The 25184-nt window shown below is 40.4% G+C and overlaps 1 protein-coding gene across 6 annotated transcripts in view; it reads right to left on the minus strand.

The window, feature by feature from the left end:
* PAFAH1B1 (platelet activating factor acetylhydrolase 1b regulatory subunit 1) overlaps positions 1-18583 on the minus strand; it is a 63107-nt gene extending 44524 nt beyond the window's left edge. For 3 of the 6 annotated variants that reach the window (XR_008554665.1, XR_008554666.1, XM_054708800.1), the window contains exon 1: positions 18228-18583. The gene's annotated coding sequence lies outside the window, so the exon portion shown is untranslated. Of the gene's footprint in view, positions 1-17407; positions 17876-18227 lie in introns of those variants that run through there. The other 3 variants (XM_008147901.3, XM_054708796.1, XM_054708799.1) reach the window with 2 other exon arrangements.
* Positions 18584-25184: the final 6601 nt, after the last annotated feature.

Below are 25184 nucleotides of genomic sequence, written 5' to 3' on the forward strand. Positions count from 1 at the left end.
ATCTCTGAATGGTTTGCCTCAAAACAAGAAAAGTTCTATTGGGACGGTATCTAAAAATTACCTGAAAGATGGGGAAATGTGTAGCTAGCAATGGACATTACTTTGAATAAAGCACTTTTGATGTTTCTCTTGAAATTATCGTGTTTTCTTTTATTACAAAATCCGCCATTATTAACCGGTACACCTCATATCTTGCAATTTTCCATCCCCCTTTAAGATTCAGCCTGAAGGAGGCCAATCACCACCTGTGAAGCCCTCCTTGGCCAGCCCATTCCCCTTGGCAGAGGTAGGCACCTTCTTCATTAGTCACACTGTGTCATGTCCATATAATCCTAATAACTACGTTTACTGAATGCCATTACACCCTAAGTCCCTCTTCTACAATGTTCAATTCTTCCAACACCCAGCAAAGAAACTAATATCCTCATTGAACAGATGAGGAAACAAGTTCACTAAGGTCAGGTCATGTATCCAAGGTCAAATAGCTAGGTAGTAGCAGGGCCCAGATTCAAGCCAGGTTTGGTTTTTGCTACCACATCAATGGTTTCAAACAGCAGGAATGAGAACAGAAAGGAGGCCAAACAGGCAGGACTCCCTTTTTATCTGTTTATGTATTGGGTTTCTGTGCATGAGTTTTTGAGTAAAAGTTTACAGTGCTAAGATAAATTTGAAAAATCATGATTCTATCCTGTGCTGCCTCCCACATTCTTTGTAACTAGATACATGCTATCCCTAGTACCAGACTGACCAACTGAAGAGCAAACACTGAACTGAATTTCTTTGTCGTTCTGGCACTCAATAAATGTTTGGAAGGAATCAAACTTTGAAAGCAAGACTTTCCAAATAATTATATTTCCACAATTATAGGCAATTAATAAATAACTTATAAGGGCATAGCAATTTCTAGTTAATAAATTCTTTCATATATATTATCTTCTTAAAAAGAGAAACCAAGCTAAACTTTTAAAAATGTTTTCCAAAAATGGTACATTTAGTCAACACAAAGCTTGATTTTAATAAAATATTATCCAACAATGACATACAGTATTGGCAAAAGAAATTAACAATGTTTTATTTTCTTGTTTTAACTGCCATACTGAAATACTATTAGGGTTAAACCATATAAAACTGCCAATAATGGTAACTGCACAGGTTCAACCTCATACTTATCAATGGTATTTAAACAGCATTAGCTAAGTTCTCAGCAGCTAGCATAAATAGCAGAACTGGGATTTATTTACATAGTTTTGACAAAAAAAATTAAGCAGAGTAACTCCCTCCTCATAGTTCTTTGTACGTACACATATTTAAAACTTCTCACACTACACTGTAATTATCTATCTTCCTGAATAGTGTCTCCTCCACAACTGTCCTCCAAAACTACACATATTTATTCCTTGTTGTATTTCTACCAAATATCATGGTAATTAACACACAGTAGGTATCTAGTGTTTTTAAATGACTACAATAGGCATCATAGTAAAACTAAAAATTTACTGTATTTTCAGAACTAAAGATGCAAAGTATCACTTTATTCTCATCCACTTTTTTTTTAAATTAAAAAAAAATCAAAATCTGAAATATGAGCAAACATCCAAGCCCAACTGTATGAGGCTGGTTTTGATATAATTTTTTTCTTGTTTAAAGATTGAACACCATCAGGCTGGTGTGGTTCAGTGTTGACCCAGTCAGGGCACATGCCTGGGTTGCGGGCTCCATCCCCAGTAGGGGGTATATATAGGAGGCAGCCATCTGTTGATTCTCATTACTGATGTTTCTATCTCTATCTCCCTCTCCCTTCCTCTCCCTGAAATAAAAACAAAACAAAAAAACAAACAAAAAAACCCCACACAGATTGAACACCAATTAACATATCAGACAGAGACAGTAAGCCAATTTTTAAGTCCTGTAGAAAAATCAATTGGCTGTCTTAACTTGATACTGAATTTTTTTTTTAAGATTAAAGAACTTTTAGCCTCCTTTAACATTGATATTACCCTTCTGGTTTCTGCCTACAAATGCTACATTTTCAAGTGACAAACAAACATAGCTGTAACAGCCCTTAGATCTGATATTTATTTATTTATTTATTTTTTTAAATTTTTTAGATTTGATTTTTTTTTTTAAGTCAAACAAGGTCACACAAAAAATCCATTGCCTTAAAACAAGAAAAAGGAGCTTGCTAATATTTCCAAGCATACAAACAATAATAGAAGACACACTGTCCTATGGACATTTTTAAAGCATAAGGTATGGTGAATACTGATGCAGTTAGCCCAAAGGAATTACAAGGCAGAAATCACTGTAATTCTTAAAAAAGGGAACAATGTCCTAAAACTGGTTATTTTATGGTGATTTTTTAAAAAAATTTTTTTTATTGATTTCAGGGAGGAAGAGAGAGAGATAGAAACATCAATGATGAGAGAGAATCATTGGTTGGCTGCCTTCTGCACACCCCCTACTGGGAATTGAGCCTCGCAACCCGAGCATGTGCCCTTGACCAGAATGGAACCCGGGACCCTTCAGCCTGCAGGCCAATGCTCTATCCACTGAGCCAAACCAGCTAGGGCTCATGGTGATTGTTTTGGAAATAATATATGAGATATTAAAGCATGGGGAGGCTAGAAATAGAAAATGACAGAGGCTTGGACTAGGATGGAAGCATTTGGAATGATTTTTTGGGGAAAAGCTTTATAGTCAAATAGCAATTATGCAAAAGTGGAATTTCAAAATTTTATTGATTTTAAAGAGAGAGAAAGAAAGATGGAGAAACATCAATTTGTGTTCCACTTATTTATGCATTCAATAGTTGCTTCTTGTATGTGCCCTGGCCAGAGACTGAACCCATAACCTTGGTGTATGGGGACAGCACTCACCAACTCAGCTACCCAGCCAAGGCTGAATTATTTTTGACAGAGTTCACTAGTTGCTCATGTAAGATGGCTTTCTCTAGGATATGATCTTGGTCCTAAAGGCAGATCTCTTGTTTATATCTAAGGACAACTGCCCAGGTTGTTATGGCAACCCAAGTGGAAAACCTATCTCAACTGAACTAATTTCTAGTTTATACTATTATCCACACCAATATTACCTCCAATGAAACAAATTGAGAAATAGCTATACCAGTGATGGCGAACCTATGACACGCGTGTCAGCACTGACACGCGTAGCCATTTCTGATGACGCGGCTGCTGAGGCGGCCGCATGCCGAGGATGAAACATTTGCTGCTCCTGAGGATGAAACATTTGCGAAATAATGTTTTTTCCTCAAAATGACACACTACCCGAGTTATGCTCAGATTTTTGGCGAAGTTTGACACACCAAGCTCAAAAGGTTGCCCATCACTGAGCTATACTCTTGGCCTCAATTATTCAATTTATTTACTGAGGATGTACCAAGTAGCCAGTATTCATCCAAAGAACGCATATCTGCATACCATATGCCTCATCTATGGAAAGCGACATGTGACATAAAAACAATGTTTAGTCTCTGTCCATTAGAAACTTACAATATAGTAAAAGATGTGAGCTTTACATATCCTTTCATTCATTGACTATTACGATAGGCTCTGTCTGTAAGGTTTTAAAATAAGTAAAAAATGTATACAATGTAATTCACCCCTAAGGAAATATACAATCTAGTTAAGAGTGAGGTGGGAGGGTAGGGACTAGAAAGAAGGTGACAAAGAGAATATAACATGAACTGAGCACTGACCAAGCCAGCTTTAAACTGAAAGACTAAGAAAGATGGAAACAAACAATTGGCAATTTTTTTGAGGCAGGTTTTGGATAAAGAGAAAATAATAATGAATATAACATGACAACAAAATATTCAAATACGAAATAATTTTTCCTTTAAAAATATTTTTATTGATTTTTTTTAGAGAGCTAGGAAGGGATAGGGAGAGAAACATGGATTTGAGAAACACTGATCAGTTGCCTCCCATATGTACCCTGACCAGGAATCAAACCTGCAAACTTTCCATGCATGGGATGATACGCAACCAACTGAGCCACACCAACCAGGGCACAAATTTATTTTAATTAGTTGGAAAATACAGTATTGCTGAAGAGTTGAGGCTAAGGATGGCAAACTGAGAAATAAAAAAAAAAAAAAGCAGACATCAATAAGATAAAGAGCTGCAGTTCTAGTAGGACTAAAGAAAAAAATCTTCCTTACTTTTAAATAAAGGGGAGTCTTGAGCACAATGTGAAGGAAGAAGAGGCAGAGCCATATATTAGTATGCTTCTTGAGGGTAGAGACCATATCTATTACAGACATAAATAAAAATACCTCCTTACATTTAATCTATGCTGAAAACTACCATGAGTCCTGATGCATAGAAACGATCTTCTACTGAAGCAATTAATTTCCAGGAGCGTAAAACAGGATTGTGTAGTGGCCCCTTTTTTTCTTTAAATCTATTTCTTAACGACTTTGCCATTATGGGTAAGAAGAAAAATAAGACAGGAATGTAGCAGATTCAAAATTTAAAAAAATATATATATATTTGTTAATCCTCACCCCAAAATATATTTCCCATTGATTTTTTAGAAAGGAGGGGAAGAGATAGAGAACCATGGATGTGAGAAATACACATCAATTGGTTGCCTCTTGCAAGTGCCCCAACTGGGGCAGAGTCCTAGCCTTCAACCCCAGGTACGTGGTACTCTGACTGGAATCGAACCCGCAACCCTTCAGTCCACAGGCCAACCCTCCAACCACTGAGGCAAACTGGCTATGATCAAAATTATCCTATATAATAAAAGCCTAATATGCAAACTGTCCCCTTGACCGGGAGTTCGAGTGCTTGCTATGACGTGCACTGACTACCACCAGGGCAGTGTGGAACATGGTGGGCGTTGGCGATGTGGCGCTGGCAGCAGGCAGCAGTGGAGGTGCTGCCAGCCCCAATGGGCCCCGACGAGAGTGGGACCCGGGACCGCGGCGAGATGGTGGAGCAGGTGAGCAGGTGGTGCCAGGCCAAGGCGGGTGTAAGTGGGGCCCGATCGCCCCACCAACAGCCCTGCAGACAGCGACCAGCCAGTGGCGGCAGCAAGGGGTGGGGCTGAGGGAGCTGGGCGGGGGCCAAAGGGACCAGGTGCTGCCCAGGGCCCAGAGGTCAGCTGGGACCTGCCCTTCCATGCCAGATGCTCACGCTTCAATTGCCAGCCAGGCCTAGGGACCACACCCGTGCATGAAATTTGTGCACCGGACCTCTAGTTTTTTAAGAAGAATCTTATAAGCACTTTCACAAATTCTATTTGTGAAAACTAGGTTTTCACAAAAAATATATAAATGGTCTGTACTTGATGTATAGAACATCCACACTTTTGGTACTTGCCAAGGAGCGTAATTTCAATTCATATCAAGAACTGGGTCGAGGGAAATTATATCCACTGGTGAGACATCACAGGACATCTACCTACTTTTTCAGACTGACCCTCACATGATGTGGTCAGTCTTTCCATATTGAGGGTTGTTAAATACTAGACATCCATCTACCTTAGAGATATTAATGAAGGGAATAATAATTTCACATAATCCTCTTTATGAGGACTCCTATGAGAAATTCTAGTCTATAGTGCCAAGTGGGTAGCTGTCTTTGTGAACTACCTGGTTTCTTTTTACCTTAAAGAAATTGTGAAAAACAACCTAACAGGTTTTTTCCCTCTTGCTAGCTCATAGAAAACTCAGAGTCAAATTTGTGCTATACCTGTAGCAAGAATATTGATATTCGGCGTAGATTCTAACTCCATTTTAGCCTTACCCTTTTTGTTTCTTCTTTCTCTTCACTTTTAATCTGTGGCATTTTGTAGTTTATACTTACAAATTGCCTTAAATAAAGGGTTACAAATCAAATACAGAGACTAACTTGGCAAGTAAAAGTATGAATCAGCTAAAAATAAGACAATAGTGGTAGAACTCAGTTTTTTAAGTGAATTCAATTAGAAACAAAACCACTAAGCAAACAAAACTTATTTGTGGTCTGAATTCTGCACCATCCACTTGTAGCCTCTGGATAGGGTACTTACAAACAGTGCTGCGCATTGGCTGGGTAGCTCAGTTGGTTAGAGCGTTGTCCTGACACACCAAGGTTGGGGGTTCGATCTCGTCATACAATAAGCAACCGATGAATGCATAAATAAATCAAACAACAAATTGAGGTTGCTCTCACTCTAAAAAATCAATTTAAAAACATTATTATTTTTACTTTTTTTTGGTTAATCCTCACACGAGGATACTTTTCCACTGATTTTTAGAGAGTGGAAGGGAGAGAGGCAGAGAAAGAGAAGCATTGAGATACATCGATTGGTTGCCTCCCACATGGGCCCTGACGAGAGCCAGGGAGGGAGCCTGTAATCAAAGCACAGGTACATGCACTTGATTGTAATCAAAACTGGGACCCTCTGAGTCAAACCAGATAGGGATTTAAAAACATTTTTAAATAGAGTATTGAATGTTTCTCTCTCTCCCCCTCAAAAATCAATAAAAAATGTAAAAATAAAAAATACAGTGCTGAAAGGTAGGATGGTTGAGGAGATTAAACCATTGTATGGAGATTATACCAGTGTTTAAACCCCTCTGCTTAAAACTTTTTTTGGAACAAGGATGCATATCACAGGTAAAAGAACAGGTAAACATCTTTTTATTTTTTTATTATTATTTTTTTTATTTCAGAGAGAAAGGGAGAGGGAGAGATAGAAACATCAATGATGAGAGAGAATCACTCATCTGCTGCCTCCTGCACGGCCCTTGCTGGGGATCAAGCCAGCAACCCGGGCATGTGCCCTTGGCCAGAATCGAAACCAGAACCCTTCAGTCCCCAGGCTGACGCTCTATCCACTTAGCCAAACCAGCGAGGGCAGGTAAATATCTTGCATTTGCACAGAACTTCATAATTTACACTCTCTTCCTATCTTTTTGATCTTCAACTGCACTGTGTGGCATCCCTCAGACCTACTTTCACAAAAATGTAGAGATTACAAATTATCTACAGAAAACAATACCGATAATATAAATGAACAAAGCAGACAAGGTTGTAGTCTTTCCATATAGGACTCATTTTGTTTGCATACTAATCATATTACAATATTCTTCATTTGCAGAGAAATACGTTCTCCTTTTCTTGAAAATTACAATTGCTCAGCTGTACTTTTTTCCATTTTTATAGAAACGTCTATAAAGAAGTATTTCTTCACTATAAACAACAGTGGAAGGACAATCAATAAAAGTAACAGGGAATGGTAGGGCTTTGTTTCCCTGGAGAGTTTGTGCCCATCTATAAGAGGGCAGCTGTGACTCAGCTTGGGCCAACAGTTGCCATGGCAAAATGTAGGACACACTGTTGCTAGAGCTTCTAATTTTTCAGGATAATCCAAAAATAGAGACTTAAATAGCTAATTTTTAAATATTGACTCAAAAAAAATTTTAACTATGCAAGACCAAGAGAAATGCATTTACAGACTTAGTTTGGCCGGCAGATTGCCAGTATGCAAATCCTGGCTCAGTACTGAGTAAATACAGGTTTTTGAATAATTGAAGAGACTGAATTTATGGTCTAAAATGGATGTCAACAATATTATCCATTCTATTTAATCAATTCAAAGCATAAAAATTACTGATTAAACTTAGAATGAATTCTGCAATGCAAAAACAATTTTATCATCTTTTCTCAGATACCTTTCTATAGTATAACCATATATACTAGTAAGGAACCACACAACACAATAAGCTAGACCTACCATTATCAATAATACATCTAGAAAACATTTTAAGTGAAAAAAAAAATAAAGCAGTAAAATTACAGAGTGTAACATTCCTGTAAATTTTTTTTTTTTTTAATATATTTTATTGATTTTTTACAGAGAGGAAGGGAGAGGGATAGAGAGTTAGAAACATCGATCAGCTGCCTCTTGCACACCCCCTACTGGGGATGTGCCCGCAACCAAGGTACATGCCCTTGACCGGAATCGAACCTGGGACCCTTGAGTCCGCAGGCCGACGCTCTATCCACTGAGCCAAACCGGTTTTGGCACATTCCTGTAAATTTTAAGCATTATTATACATTGTTTACGGATACATATGTATAGTAAAAAAGTACAAAAACAGAACAAAAGGGAAATATACAAATTTTGTTGTTGTTAATCTTCACCCAAAGATATTTTTTCCATTTTTTTTTTTTTTAGAGAGGGGGAGTTAAAGGGAGAGGGAAACAGGGAGAGAGAGAAACATGGATGTGAGATACATCCATGTGAGAGATACATCAATTGGTTGCCTCAAGTGGGGATGGAACCTGAAACCCAGGTACGTGCCCTTGAATCAAACCCAAACCCTTCAGCGGGCAGCTGACGCTCTAACAACCAAGCAACACTCAACAGGGTGAAATATACAAATTTTAAGAGGAACTTTATCACTGGGAAGATGGAGGGAGGGGAATGGGATTGGAAAGACTTGTAACTATAATAATGCCTTCTAAACAAACAAAAAAACACCTAATGCACCTACCAGTTGTTTTTAAAAGAAGAGTCTAATCAATCAAAATATTGTTTCCTGTTATAGTATTTAAAACTTTTTGAAGGGAAGAACAAAGTATGTTCAAATACTAGATCTGAACCAATGAGTAAGACACACTATTTACTTAGCTTCTCAGATCACAGCAGTCACCATCTAAACAAGCCCCAATATGGGGAGCTTTTCTTTAAAATTCCAACACTAAATACTCTCAGAATAATTTCTAGAGGGATATATAATTCAATTAAATAAGCTTCTTCAAAGACTTTCTCTGATCTTTACTTTCCAAACTATTATAAACTAGAAAAATCTTTGGGTTATTTAATTTAATTTAAAATTCTAAGTGAAAATTTTCTGACAATAAAGATGTAAATTGTGTTCATAAATGGGGGAGAGGAGATGAGTCTGTCTTACTGAAGAACTCTAAATAATGTATGTAAATACTCCCCCCTCTGGGACATAGAACTTGACTCACTTTCAAAGGATAAAATAGGAGAAAGGAAAAATAGTAATTTTATAATTGAGAAAGTGGCCACACCACATTAATCAAGTGATGAAGGTTAATACCACCAGTGATGTTCTGTAGGTATCATATAGCCCCTGCCATGATATGATGAGAAGTGCACTTCACCTCTAGAATAGTTTTTCCAAAAAGCCATAATCCCCGTCTAATCATGAAAAAAAAGAAAAGTAAAGAAAAAAACCCAGACAAACCCAGTTTAAGGGACATTTTATAGGTTACCTGACCAGTACTACTCAAGACTGTTAAGGTAATAAAAAACAAGAAAAGATAAACTGTCACAGACTAGAAAAGAATGAGGAGACATAATCAAAATGCAATGTGGTACCCTGGGTCAGATATGGAACCGAAAGAGGACATTAATGGAAAAACTAGTGAAACCCATATAAAGTCTGGAGTTTAGCTAACAGTAAATACCAAGATTTGCAAATGTACCACAGAAATGTAAGATTGTAAGAATGGGGAAAATTGGGTGCAGAGTATATACAAGAACTGCCTTATCTTTTCAACCTGTCTGTAAATCTAAAATTATTCCAAAATAAAAGATTTAAAAATTTTTCTATGTAATACTTTCAACAAAGATTAAAAAAAAAATTTTTTTTAAACACAAAGAAATGAATACATTAAAGTTAGGTGAGGACTGTGACTGGAAGGGAAATGTGAGGGGTGTCTTGGGTGCTGGCAATCTTGTATTATTTAACCTGGGTAAGAGCACAACAGATACTCATTTTACAACCATTCATTAAATCATACATCTGTTTTTTAAAAAACTAAACAGCAAAATGTGATTCTTTTTTTTAAATTTCTTTATTGATTAAGGTATCACATATTTGTCCTCATCCCCCCATTCCCATCCCACAACCCCTCCTAAAATGTGGTTCTTAAATAATATTTAAAAGTATAAACAAAAATTGTCTGATCACTAAAATAAAACTGTAAATTGTACTTTGGAGTCTAAATAAATACTTATTTGCAGTATAATTTTATATTTAAACTAGCCCTACCTGGTTTAGCTCAGTGGATAGAGCATCCGCCTGTGGACTGAAGGGTCCTAGGTTCGATTCCAGCCAAGGGCACATGCCCAGGTTGCCGGCTTGATCCCCAATGGGGGGCGTGCAGGAGGCAGCCGATCAATGATTCTGTCTCATCATTGATGTTTCTATCTCTCCCTCTCTCTTTCTTTCTGAAATCAATATCTAGTGGGGGGCGTGCAGGAGGCAGCCAATCAATGATTCTCATCATTGATGTTTCTATATTTCTCTCCCTCTTTCTTCCTCTCTGAAATCAATAAAAATATTTTAAAAAACAACAACAACAAAACTAGAGGCCCGGTACACAAATTCATGCACAGGTGGGATCCCTCGGCCTGGCAGGTGATCGTGGTCGATCGTGGCCATCTCGCCCAGTCCCGATCAGGACCGATTGAGGGGAGGGACCGTGGGAGGTTGGCTAGCTGAGGGAGATTGGCTGTGGGAGTGCACTGACCACCTGGCCGGCCGTGGGGGGGAAGGGGCCAGCACCAGCAGCGGGTGCAAGCGGCAGCTGCTGTCCCAATCGTCTTCAGGAGTAGGGGGAGGTAGAGAAGCCCTCATGGGTGATCGGGGCCAGCAGCCACTGCTCACACCCACAGACGGCGCCGAAAGATTGGAACTGGTGCCGGGCACCAGCAGCAGGTGCAAGCAGCAGCTCCAGCGCCGGCAGCGGGTACAAGAGACGTCTGCTGGCCCTGATCACCCCTCAGGAGCAGGGGAAGGTGGAGAAGCCCTGAGGGGCAATCGGGGCCAGCAGCCACCACTCGCACCCACTGATGACACCAAGTGATCGGGCTGGCGCCGGGTGCCAGCAGCGGTTGCGAGTGGCAACTCTGGCGCCGGCAGCAGGTATGAGCACCAGGTGGGGCCATAGCGCGCTGGAGCAAAGAATTTTCAGTATCCACCAGAGGCTCGCCCTGATGACAGCAACCAGCGTCCAGCCTTGGTCTGGCGCCCCGCTGACCTGCTCTACCATCCCGCCACGGCCGACACCCACCATGTTCCACGCACACCCCCTGGTGGTCAGCGCATGTCATAGTGACCAGCTGTTCAGTTGTTCCGCTATTCGGTCTATTTGCATGTTAGGGTTTTTTATATATATAGATGAAAATTTTCCATTTGGCATTGATTTACATAGAACTTCTTGTCTACTAAGAAACTTTGAAGCCATCCCTGGGATACATATAATTGATACCAAAGGGGAAAGAATCGCCAATACTAATTCTTAAGAAATATACTTAAAACTGTAAGGACCATATTTATATGCTTAAACTGTATGCTAAATTCTCTTCCTTAAAAAAGTCTTCAACAATAAAAAACATTTACTGAAGGATTTACAGGCCTTTTATCATGCAGTAGTTGTAACCACCCTATAACTTAGATATTGTCAACATTATCCATTTACAGATAACGAAATTGAGGCTTTGCCTCAAAGCACATAGCTGATAAATTGTGGAGCTAGGATTAGAATCTAAAATATTCATATACAGTTTTAGTCAACAGCTTTAATTTTCAGATGATGCAAAATGTATAGCTTTTTCTTACCCTTAAAAAAAACTAATCAATAAACTTGACTCATTATCCATATCTTTCTTTCTTTTGCGAAGATGAATAAAAATATACTCTTTATGCACACAAAACACTAGTATAAAATATCCTTCTATCTTTGCCACAGATTAAAAGTGGATTAATCACCCTGGGCAGTTGGTTGGGTGTTGTGCTGTGCACCAAAAGGTTGTCAGTTCAATTCTCAGTCACGGCACATGCCCAGGTTGCTGGCTACATCCCTGGTAAGAGATGCAAGAGGTAACTGATGGATGTTAATCTCTCATATGGATGGTGTTCTCTCTCTTTCTCTCTGTCTAAAAAACAAACTATTAAAAAATAAAGATTCAACATTTTTTAAAAAAATAGTGGATTAATCAACAATGTGCAGCCCTAACCGGTTTGGCTCAGTGGATAGAGCATCGGCCTTTGGACTCAAGGGGTCCCAGGTTCGATTCCAGTCAAGGGCATGTACCTTGGTTGCGGGCACATACCCAGTAGGGAGTGTACAGGAGGCAGCTGATAAATGTTTCTCTCTCATCGATGTTTCTAACTCTCTATCCCTCTCCCTTCCTCTCTGTAAAAAATCAATAAAGTATATTTAAAAAATGTGCAAAATCTTAAACATAAAACTTTGTATAATGCCTTCAAAAAATCAAATTCTTTAAAAATTTTTCTGATTCTTAATTTCACTCTTGTCAAAAGACGGTCTCGCAGAAAATTTCTTAACAGCCTTACTTAACTATCAATAATTCCCATCAAACCCTGGCCAGTGTAGCTCAGTTGGTTGGAGCATCGTCCATATACCAAAGGGCTATGGGCTCAGTTCCCAGTCAGGACACATACAAGGAGGCAATTGATCAATATTCCTCTCTCACATCAATGTTTCTCTCCCTTCTCCCCCCCCCCTTTCTCTCTCAATCAATTTTGTAAAAAGTTTAATAATAATAATTCTTGTCAAGGCCCTGCCAGGTAGCTCAGTTGGTTATACCAGTGTCCCAATATGCCAAGGTTGCAGGTTCAATCTCTGCTCAGGGCACATACAAAAATCAACCAATGAATGCATAAATAAGTGAAACACCAAATCCATGTCTCTCTCTCTCTCTAAAATCAATAAATGAAAATTTTAAAAAATGATTGTCAACACGTAAGAGCTCAAGAGCAAATAATCAAAATGCAAAGAGCAAATAATTATAAAACGCAAATGTAACTTGTCTAGTTGGATTAATTAACTTTTTATAACATTGGGAATTGTGTGGTCTTGATATAACTATGTCAGAAGTGTGCTGCTGCTCCCTGGGACAACATAAGTCTCCGTAAAGGAAGTATAAACACTTTTCCCTCCTTCACTTTACTTCCCAAGAGATCACTGGAAATTAGCTTTTGCAAAGAACTATAGGATAGCACATTTTCTTTCACATAACCCTGCACTCCATCAAATGCAACAAGTATCTACTTAATAACAATACTCTTATTTAAATATTAATATGTTAATATTTTATTCACACTATCTGAATACCGCTGTATGCATGCAACAAGTATTTACTTAATACTACTGTAAAGTAACATCAGGCACTTTCTGAGAGTTCCTACTCAAATGTCTAAGGCCTATGCAGGCAAAATAGTTAATACAAGACCATATGTTTAAGAAAAATGCCAATTTAAATGATGCAAGTAATAAACACCACTGATTTTCACCATTTTAGAAAAGAAATTAACATATGAATAGTCATAAAGAGTTCATTTTGTCAAAACAAAAAAGAATGTTTCCTTGATCATACAAGGCAATACCCAAGTGGTTCAGTGCCTATAATATTTACCTCATTCTAGCTACTAACCAATTCTCAAGACCTTAGGAAACAAAATCTGAGTTTCAGTAGTTTCATCCATAAAAATACTAACCTACCTCAAAAAGTAGCTGACATAACAAATGAAAACGAGTACCAAATTACTAGTAAATATATTTACAAAGTTCTAGGGAAATGTTTATTACAATGTTAAATAACAACTTCAGAGGATACTTTTCCAGAAGTATCCTTGACAAATGCACATATCAATACTAACTAGGTAAATTTCACCAAAAGCCACAATCTTTTAAAGAGAAAAACAATTAATCAAAATAATAAGTACTTATGATGTCTATATCCAATGAGTAGGAAACATTTCACAAATATCAATTAAGGCTATAACTACCATGGCAAGTTTAAAAATTATACCCATAGCAGAAGCTAAATTAAAGTTCCATTTAAATGACTAGCCAAAGTGTCATACCAAACCAGCAACAAAGCTAAAACAATGCAAAAAGCCTTCACTGCAATTAGCTATTAGGCTTATATAACACAGCATCTTTCTTCATGAAGAAACATTCTCAAAACATTTGGCCTTCTACAACTAAGTATCTTCAGGAACTGATTTTCTTTTTCTTTTCAAAACGTATATATTGTATACCATTAGTTTTAAATAGAGAACTTTTTAAGTAAAAAAATATACTTGTACAAGACAAAACAGTGGCAAAGAATTTCCAATTCAAACTTAACTATTTCTCTTTTCAATGTACATAAAACAGGTTACTGTCATTATGAAATATTTTCACAACAGAGACTTAAAGACAAGTTAAAAAAAAAATCTCTTTTAGAACGACAGCCAACATGGCCAGCTGAGTTTAAAACCAAGTCCCTTTGGCAACAGTGTGCATGATTCACTGCTTTAGAACTGAACTGGAAGGATTGGAAAATTCACTCTGATTGCACTAATATTTTGTTTGGGGTTTGTTAAGACATCTCCATCCCAATGTTGACAACTTCCATAGTTTTCCAAGGCTTAAGATAAATTGCCTTAGTCGGTTTGGCTCAGTGGATAGTGTCCGCCTGGGGCCCAAAGGGTCCCTGGTTCAATTCTGTCTAAGGGAACGTACTTCAGTTGCAGGCTCCTCCCTGGCCCAGGCCCTGCAAGACATGTGCAGGAGGCAACCAATCAGTGTTTTTCTTACATTGATATTTCTGTCTTTCCTTCTCTCTTACACTCTCTCTAAAATCAATGGAAAAATATCCTTGGGTGAGGATTAAAAGAAAAAAAAAAAGATAAATTATGAATAATACGAACCACATGTAAACAAAAAGCAGTCATATATAGTTGATATATATTTTGTCTTTTTTATATATGTAATTCAGTACATATGAAACATATACATTAAAAAATATAGATGTTCGCCCTAACTGGTTTGGCTCAGTGGATAGAGCATTGGCCTGCGGACTCAAGGGTCCCAGGTTCGATTCCGGTCAAGGGCATGTACCTTGGTTGCGGGCACATACCCAGTAGGGAGTGTTCAGGAGGCAGCTGATTGATGTTTCTCTCTCATTGATGTTTCTAACTCTATCCCTCTCCCTTCCTCTCTGTAAAAAATCAATAAAATATATTTTAAAAAATAAAATAAAATATATATATATAGATGTTCTAGCTAGAAAACAAAAAATGATGATACATATCCAAATCTCTTATATACTGGAGTTACTTTATCTGGAGAAACAGACAATAAGTAATTCTACTAAAAAATGAAATCTATCCCAATTTCATTAAAAGTTTATGAATATAGGATTATGCCGAAACCAGTTTGTCTCAGTGGATAGAGCGTCGGCCTGCAGACTGAAGGGTCCCGGGTTCGATTCCGGTCAGGGGCATGTACCTTGGTTGCGGGCACATCCCCATTAGGGGGGTGTGCAGGAGGCAGCTGATCGATGTTTCTAACTCTCTATCCCTCTCCCTTCCTCTCTGTAAAAAAAAAATCAATAAAATATGGGGAAAAAAATGAATATAGGATTATGAAGAATTTTTAAAATGGATCACCACATAAAGCAAAAGTTTCCACAAATATCAGATATACTAATAATCTACCAAGAAAAACACTGCTCTTGGTGCACTTTTATAACTATTAAATACTAGGGATAGGAATATGTCAGACATATAACAGTGATTTGCCATTATTAACTTACTCATTCCTCACTATATGAACCCTCCTACTTTCTAATCACATTAAAAATAACAAAAGCATAAAAATATAACACACACTGACAGTTATTATAAGGCTCACCAAAATCACAATTACCACATGAATTTGACATTCTTTTGAAGATGTAAATTCATAGGAATGCTTGATACAAAATATTAAAGTAACCTACCCTCTCTAATGGTAGCATCTTACAGAAAGGACCCTTTCAAGGGGACAACACAAGAGCCTTTAACACAAATTATCTTATCCTTTTTTACTCCTCTTTGATGTTCATTATTTTTTTTAAATCACAGCTTTACTGTTTTAATGCAAACTAAAAGAAAACATCTGTAGTATTATTAGATTTCTGCAATATTTCCACTAATTCTTGCCAAATATTTCTGGCATTCATTAATTTATACCTGACTAAAACAATAAAAACATTAATAAGGATGTATATATATATGTATGTGTATGTATATCTACAGATACATATAGACAATAAGTGCCTGCTTTAGAGCAAGGACACTGCTTTTTACCTCAATTATTCAATTCCCACCTTGCCAAAAAGGTGGAAACTAAAATCACGGGATTTTAAGATTTACTACAGAGAAATGCCTTTGTGGTAGCATAAATTAGTACCAAAAAACCTTAGAAACATAAGGAAGAGACAAAATGCTATGAAAGGGCAACCTAAATCTAGCATTTCACAGCTTCTGTTCTCTTACTCCACCCAGTCTCCTCGGCTCAATGGCTGTTCATAGCATCCACAAATATTAGCCCATTTTTTTAGAAAGGGGACAGGAGGGTGCCAAAATAGGGCTAGCTCCGTCAAAATCAATATATACAGGAATATTTTGTGAAAATTTGGGTTCTATTCTCTGATTTATATTTTTAAAAAACAACAGCTTCAAACTTGTTTTAGATCCTCCCCTTCTGAACAATCCAAACAATGTATAATAGAACATGAAAGAATAAATCTCCCTAAATACAAATTGCTCCTCTGCTTTAATAAAAACTGCAATTTGCAACTGCCAATTATTTTTTCAAAACTGTGTCCTGAAAGATCCCCATGAGATTAAAAGCTAGCTAATGCCTTAGGTCCAAATCAGAAATTAAGTAAAAGCTTTTTATATATTCAACATATTACCACCGACATACATAAGCAGGAAATGTTCCTGATTAAGAGACGACCCTGCAGCAATCAACCCCCGCTATAAAATAAATAAATAAAAATTCAGCAAATACTACTGTGGCAAATGGGGAGGGATGACATTACTGGTATGAAAGGCCCAAGCACTGTCTCCTCCGCCCTAGCCTCAAAATGAAAATTACACAAAACAATCCACCTTCCCATCAAAAATATAATTACCAAAAATGGCACACATTTTCTGGTTAGCCTTTAAAACGTTATGAATCTCGAGGATTGTGTGTTTAAGCAGCGGTCGGAATAACAGGAATATCTTTATTCTCTCCCGATTGCCTCTTAAGGAAAGGGGGAGGGGGAGACCTTGGCATGACATCGCCCATTGAGAACGAGACAACAAATCTGGTTCTTCCCTTAAAAAGTACAATTTCTTATCTTAACCAACGGATGTAAATTGGACCCAAATCCCAACCCCAAAAGAAAACCTCCTGCCCTCCTCCAAAGGAGTTTCTTGCTAAGTCACTGAGAAAGGCAAAACAACAAATAAAGCCGAGGCACTCTGCTCTCTCACCTCAAGATACTGAAAACCTCCTCCTCCCGTCCACTCGAATGCTCAGAGAGGTCAGTGTTAAAATCTGCCCACCGTCTCCTAAGCATTTCTCACCTGGGAGGCTAAGGAAGAAGGCTCTGCGTTGGCTCAAGGAATGGGGAGACCGGATGAAGGGGAATAGCTGAGGGCCTCGAAGCTCAGGGTTACAACGTCAAAAGGCAACTCCCGTTTGAGGGGCCAGTGGCTGGGGAGCGGGGGGAATCCTGCCTGATTTGGTGGGTGGATGCTGCAGATGGCTCGGTGGGTCGGGCCGCTTCTCCTCAGTGGATGCAAAGGCTGGACCACTGCACCGGGAGGCCGGGGAAGGGGCTGGTCATCCTCAACCCCATCCTGAGGACAGGTGGGGACGGAACTCCTGGGAAGCCTGTGGGTGCCGAGGCGCCCGGGGCCGGGCCCGGTCCCCGTCGCCCACCGCGGGTAGCGTGGGGAAAGCGGAGTTGGCTCTCCGTGGCCGGGGAAACGAGGGCCGAACGCTTTCTCCAGGATCCGAGGGCGACCTGCTCTCCACGCCCTTCCTACCCAGGAATACTTTTCTTGCTAAGTCACCGAGGGAGGAGTGCGATCCCTTCCCGGGGAGGGCCGCGGGTGGAGCAGCGGCGGCCGGGCACCCCAGGACCCGGGTCGGGGAGGAAGGGAGCGAGGGCAGCGCCCTCCCCGGCCTGGTCCCCCTCCTCTCGAGTGTCTCACTCAACGGCCGCCGCGGCCGCCATTTTGAGAGCGAGGAGAGAAGAAGAAGGAGGCGGCGGCAGGGGGAGGGGAGAATGGGAGGGAGGGGACCGGCGCAGCCACATCGTCAGGCCGCCGGGCTCGGCCCGCAGCCGCCCGAGCGCAGCGGAGAAGACAGAGAGAAGGGCGGAGACCCACGTCGCCTTACCGAAGCGCTGCACCGCCGCCTCCGCAGGGCCTCTTCCGTCCTTCACTCCCATCCACCGGCGGGGGAGGGGGAGAGGGAGAGGGAAGGGAGGAAGGAGGGAGGGAGGGAAGGAGGGAGGGGAGGATGGCGCGCTGGGCCCGGGCCCGGGAGGGGGAGGGGAACGGCAGCTCCTCAGCCGTTCCGGGGCGCGAACCCAGGCCCGGCGCTCGCGGTTTCTCTCGCTCGCGCCCGAGCGCTCCCCTTCTTCTCTTTTTCGCTCCCTAGACCCCGGGGTCGCTATTCGTTCGCTCGCTCACTCGCTATCTCGGCCGCCAGACGCCGCCGCCGCCGCCCCGCCGCTCTAGCTCCGTCTGTCACAGGAGCTGCCCCAACGCCCTGACGTCACCGCGCCGCCGCGGCCGCCGCCGCCCCAGCCCCGTCGGGAAGGAGGGGGGCGGGAGAGGAGGAGGAGCTGCGGCGCATGCGCCGGCCTGGGCCGGGCTCCGAGCAGCGCTGCCTTCCGCTGAGCCGGCGGCCGGCCGGCCCGTTCGGGTGGCGGTACCCTGGAGCCGGTGAGCGAGTTGGCGCACGGGCCGCTGCTTCTCGCGCCCTGCGCGCCTCTGTAACCTTCGAAATAGTCTCTCGGTTCTCTTTCCCTAGACCCTGGTGTGACTGTTCGGGCCCATCGCGGACTCCCCGCCCTGCTCTTGCCGATAAACAACGCTCTCTCCCCAGTTGCGCCAACCAACAGCGGGACCCTCTAGCATCCGTGGATTCCGGGGCCCCGATAGACTTCAGAATAAAGCCGACCCTGGGCCAAGCTGCCGACTCTTCTACCTCCAACTTTCGAGTTTATTACCTAGTTTGGGGGTGTGGGTTGGAAGTAGGTTGGGTTCGCTTGGGGAGAAGAGCCGTTGAGGTTAAAAGGCTGATGGAATGCCCAATTGTCTTCACTGTTATAGATTTTTAATTGGGACAATTTGCTTTTAGATGTGATTCAGCTATTCTTTTCCTTAGTGCCTCTCTCTCTCTCTCTCTCTCTCTCTCTCTCTCTCTCTCTCTCTCACACACACACACACACACACACACACACACACATCTGAGAATTTGGAAGTCTCAAAACTGAAGCCCAAGGAAAGATCTGGAACTTTACCCCTACAAGGCGTGTGTGTGTGTGTGTGTGTGTGTGTGTGTGTGTGTGTGCTAAATTATGGGCTGAAATACTGATAACAAAGAAGTCTGGGGAATTTGTAGTCAGTTTATTCACACAGAGACGTATGATTTAAAAGAGGCCAGATTGAAGGTTCTGAATCATTTAACATGGGATATTCTTTTAATAGCAGGTATCTAGTGTGGTTATTTCATCAATAATTTTCATTGTCCAAGGAAACATTTCCTGAAACATAAGTTTAAGGTTATGTTCATTGATTTTATTACTTCCCTTTATGTCGGTAAATACATACACTGCCTTTGGAGAAGCAGCTGAGTTAATGAAAAAAATAATTTGGGTATGAATCCTGGATGAGCCACTTACCAGAAATATGACCTTGGCTAAATTACTCTCTCTGGCCTGGGCTTCTCATAAAATAGACTTAATAAAGAACTAATTTGTAGGCTTTTGTGAGAATTAGGGGATGCTGCATGTGTAAAGTAGACTGCCTTAGTTGGGAATCATAGGTAACTCCTGTAACCATTACTGTAGCTTGGTACCAAAACAGGTTTCCTTTTGTCAGAAAAGGTTGTCTCTATCCCTGGAGGTGTTCAAGAGGAACATGAGTGAATTGCCTGGAGGGTTTGGGTTTGCTCCTTGCTGAAGGCAGAGAAGGAAATCAAATGGTCTCTGGAAGGTCTTTTTCAGATTTACAGTCAAGGGATTCTCTAGTTAGGTAAGGACAAGAGGAGGCATAGAGAGGTCTGTGCTATATCCAGTAACAGGAAATAAACATGAAACAAATTAACATCTCTTGTTCTAAGAATCTACCTTTGGTTCATTTCTGTCTTTTAAAATATTATTTATTGTTGCCTGATAACACACTTCTTAATATTTAATTGGCTGAGTAAATCAGTTCTTTATTGTTTTATTTTTTTAAGCCAGAATATGTACATTTTATTTTTTTCTTTATTGATTAAGGTATTACATATGTGTCTTTATCCCCCCATTGAGTTCTTTATTGTTTTAAATGAATGTTTCAAATGCCAACAAAAATTGTCCAGAATAAAATTAGAATCACGTTAATAAACACTGATTTACCTTCAACCGCCACACCCTTTATCTATAGTTACGACTTTAGCCGATTATCTAGGTCAGCCCCCACCCCTCCTAGGCATCCACCCTTCTAGAAATCACATATAAGGAACGCTGTAAAAATAAAGTTTTGAGGCTTGATCAGAATCCCTTTTGTCTTGCCTCCATTCTTTGCGTCCCTTGTCTGTCTCTCATTCTCTTAGGTGCGCCGCCTCGGTACCCCCGTTAGAAGACCCCGCAGGTCGGGGAAAACTTCAGGGGGCCGCTCCTGGTGTTCAGAGGGATGAGGAAAAGTTATAGTTGCAGTGTGACGCTTGTCTGATCAAGTAAAAGATTCGCGATTTCAAATGCAAATTGTTATCTTCCCCAGACATTCCCAAATATCTTTTTGACTGTGTCTTTCATGTTTTTAATGCCGATACTTTTTGTGACTTTAACTTGGATATTTTCTACTGACTTATTTGTAGCTCTCAAATATTTTATTGTGCTGTATTCATTCTGCAATAAATCTCATGTATTGATTGTTAATTGCAAAAATAAAAAAAATAAATAAATAAATAAACACTGATTTAATACAAATTGGTAGCACTAATCCCTATAAACCTTGAGCTCATAGACTCATATGTTTAGAACATTTTAAAATCTGTATTATGTAATTATGTGCTAAATTATGACCAGGTTTTATTTTTATAGCATTCCTTCAAAAAAAAAAAAAAAAACAATAAACCTGCTTGGAAGGAATGTATAAAAACTTCCTTCCTCAATAATAATTTTTCAAAACATAAATAAAACTGTTACATGCTTGATATGGAGCGATGTGCTCTGGTTCTGTGCACTTGCTTTTCAGTAGCTAAAATAATAGATCCATCTTAATAAACACTTGTCTATTGAGAATGAAGAATTAGGACATCTATGCTATCAATCATAATTCATAAGGACTTACACAGGTCCTATAAGAATACATCCACCCAGGAAACATTTAATAATGAATATTTTAGATGATGTTTCTTGAAAAAAAGTATAAATATCCATTTTACTTACAGCCCAAGGAAAGATCTGAAACTAACAATCTCCCCATTCATTTGAATTGCAAATCTTTATTTTTCAAGTAAACATTTCCAAAATGGAAACATTTGTTTTAATTGTTGCAGTAAAATTGGTGTTAGTTTAAACAGTTCTGCAAATAAGCTGATTGGAAGAAACACTCCAAAAATATTGCTACTGGGGAGAGGACAAAATGTCTTCTAAAAGTAGCTCCAGAGCTAAAATCTGTTTACAGTGAACACAAATGTTAAAATATTGTTTTGATAATTAAACTGTCTTCTGTTTATAGGCAAATACATTGTTGTGTGTGTATATTTGATAGAAAGCAATTAGCAAATGGTGAGAAGGTAGCTTTCAGGCCTACAAGTTATGTGTATCATTTGAAAGAGAGCCATGACCCAACTGGTAAGAGACTCACTCCAGGAGATTTTAGCTAATTGATTATGTACTTGCATTTTCCCAAAGCATGGACATGTAAATGAGGGCAAGTCCAACTAAATCAGTCATTCTTCATCTCAGCATCATGACATCCTTATATGTCATAAACATTGGGAGGCCATAGAAACAAAGGATATTAAAAGAGGTGAGCCTGGCCGATGTGGCTCGGTGGTTGAGCATCTGCCTATGACCCAAAAAGTCACTGTTGGATTCCCAGTCAGGGCACATGCTGGGGTTTTGGCCTCAACCCCCAGTAGGGGTTGTGCAGGAGGCAACCAATCAATGATTCTCATCATTGATGTTTCTATCTCTTGCCCTCCCTTCCTCTCTCTGAAATAAGTAAAAACATTAAAAAAAAAAAAAAAGAATAGAGGTTAAACTCCCAGCCTGGACATAGAAACATAGAAGCAATATTTAGAAGCAGCAGCTTGTAATCTAAAAAAAAAATAAATAATATAAATATATATATATATATAGAGAGAGAGAGAAATAATAAATTTAAAGTGCTAACTTAAGGAAACAATACAAAAAGATGTATCAACCCTGGCTAGTGTGGCTCAGTAGGTTGGGCATCGTCCAGTGCACTGAAAGGTGGCTGGTTTGATTCCTGGTGAGGGCACATGCCCAGGTTATGGGTTCAGTCTCCAGTTGGGTCGTGTGCAGGAGGCAACCGATTGATGATTGATGTTTCTCTCTCCCTCTCCATTTCTCTCCAAAATCAATTAAAAAATATTTTTAAAATAGATGTATCAAATTCATTCTAGATTTCACTACAGTAGAACAGGCGAAGGAGTAAAACAAACTTTCTTCCCTTTTGTGCCTGTATACCTAGTAAAGTAAAAGATTAACTCTTACTTAAAGGACTTAAAGAAGGTTTTATGAAGGAAGTGGTTTAAAGCAGACCTTTAAAAATGACTAAATTTTTTAAATGACTAAAATTTTTATTAATTCATTCAGTGTATATTTATTGAATGTCTTCTAAGTACCAGACCCTGTGCTGGGTGCTGAGTATACACAATGAACAAAAAAAACAGAATCCCTGAGCTCATGGAGTTTATATTCTGGCAGAAGACAGGGAAAAAAGGAGACAAAGCTATAAAAGCAATAAACAGTAATGAGGCCGAAACCAGTTTGGCTCAGTGGATAGAGCGTCAGCCTGCGGACTGAAAGGTCCCAGGTTCGATTCTGGTCAAGGGCACGTACATTGGTTGCGGGCACATCCCCAGTGGGGGGTGTGCAGGAGGCAGCTGATCGATGTTTCTCTCTCATCGATGTTTCTAACTCTCTATCCTCTCCCATCCTCTCTGTAAAAAATCAATAAAATATATATTTTTAAAAAAACCAAACAGTTATGAGGTAGAGAAAAACAGGGACTACCTTAGTGGTAAGGGACATTTTTGAGGAATGAGTGACATTTGATACTTGAGTAGCCAAGGGATTCCAGATTAAGGAACAGCAAGTGCAAAGGCCTTGAGGCAGGAAATGAAAGAAGGCCCAGGCAGATGGAGTGAAATGACAGTGAGGAAGGAGGCCTCATGACTGCCATGGTCCAGGAGACATCATTCATATTCTACTCCCTCAAAAACCCAGCAGAGAAAAAAGCAGGAGATAAGATCAGAGAGACAGGTAGGAATCAGATAACGCAGGGCCTTGAAAACATAGTAAGGAGTTTGGATTTCATTTTTATAGTTGAGGATAAAGGAAAGAAGGGAGGGAGAGAGGGTGAGAGGAAAGAAGGAAGGAAGGAAGGAAGGAAGAAAGGAAGGAAGGAAGGAAAAGAAAACAGAAAGAAAGAAAAAGAAGACAAAGAAAGGAGGGAGGGACAGATTCACAAATGATGAGGAAAGAAGGGACTTTTAACAAATAGTTATATTGTTTTACCTTTTTAATATGGAAAATTTCAAGTATATAAGAAAGTAGGCAGAATCTATACTAATAAAAGTCTAGGTGGTCCTCGCACCCTCACACATGACATCATCACAAGATGGCCACCACAAGATGGCCACCACAAGATGGCTGCGTGCACAGCGGAGGCAGGGCCCTATGGCCGCTCTGTGGTGAGGCCTGGGGGTGCCGTGGCTCCACATGGCGTGGAGGAGGCCAGTCCTGGCATCTCCACTGCCTCGCACAAAGGAGGCGGGTCCCGGAGGAGGCGGGTCGTGGCAGGGGAGGGCAGTTGGGGGTAATCAGGCCAGCAGGGGAGCAGTTAGGCATCAATCAGGCCAGCGAGGGAGTGGTTAGGGGGCCGTCAGGCTGGCAGGTAGGCGAGCGGTTAGGAGCCAGTGGTCCCGGATTGTGAGAGGAATGTCTGCTGGTTTAGGACATCCTAAACCAGCAGTCGGACATCCCCCGAGGGGTCCCAGATTGGAGAGGGTGCAGTCTGGGCTGAGGGACACCCCCCATGCACGAATTTCATGCACCGGGCCTCTAGTCTATGTATATAAAAGCTTAAGCGACCAAATGACCAATCAACCAGTCGCTATGACGTGCACTGACCACAGGAGCTCAACCCAGGAGCTTCCCCCTGGTGATCAGTGTGCTCCAACAGCCAACCTCCCACAACTGGCCAACCTCCCATGGTTCCTCGGCTGGCTGACCCCGATTGGCCCCAATCGGCCCTGATTGCCAGCCAGGCCGAAGGACCCCACCTATGCACGAATTCATGCACCAGACCTCTAGTTAAATAATAAAACCTCATATACCCATCATCAGATTTCACAATTATAAACTCATGCCTAATTTGTTTAATCTATATTCCCACTCATTTTCCCCTCATTATTATTTTTTTAAAGATTACTTAATTTTTAGAGAGAGAGGAAGAGAGAGGATGATAGAAACATCAATGTGATAAACATCAATCGGCTGCCTCCTGCATACCCCCAACTGGGGATCAAACTCACCACCCAGGCATGTGCCCTGACCAGGAATTGAACTGAGAACCTCTTAGTTCACAGAACAATGCCCAAGCAACTGAGCCACACCAGCCAGGGCTCCCCTCCTTATGTTGAAGCACATGCCAGATATCACATTATTTCACTCATTAATAGTTTAGTATATACCTCTCCTTAAAAAACTTTAAAAACAATCACAGCACCATAATTACATCTAAAAGGATAACAATAATTTCTTAAGGATATTTGGCCCTGCCCTTTCATCTTTGCCTCATCAAAGACATTGATAAGAAGACATGGAGAAATTGGACAAGCAATACAATTAAGCAATCTTGGATAATAGAATTATCCTGGATTATT

This window comes from Eptesicus fuscus, chromosome 20 (assembly GCF_027574615.1).
Source record: "Eptesicus fuscus isolate TK198812 chromosome 20, DD_ASM_mEF_20220401, whole genome shotgun sequence".
NCBI classification, from domain to species: Eukaryota; Metazoa; Chordata; class Mammalia; order Chiroptera; family Vespertilionidae; genus Eptesicus; species Eptesicus fuscus.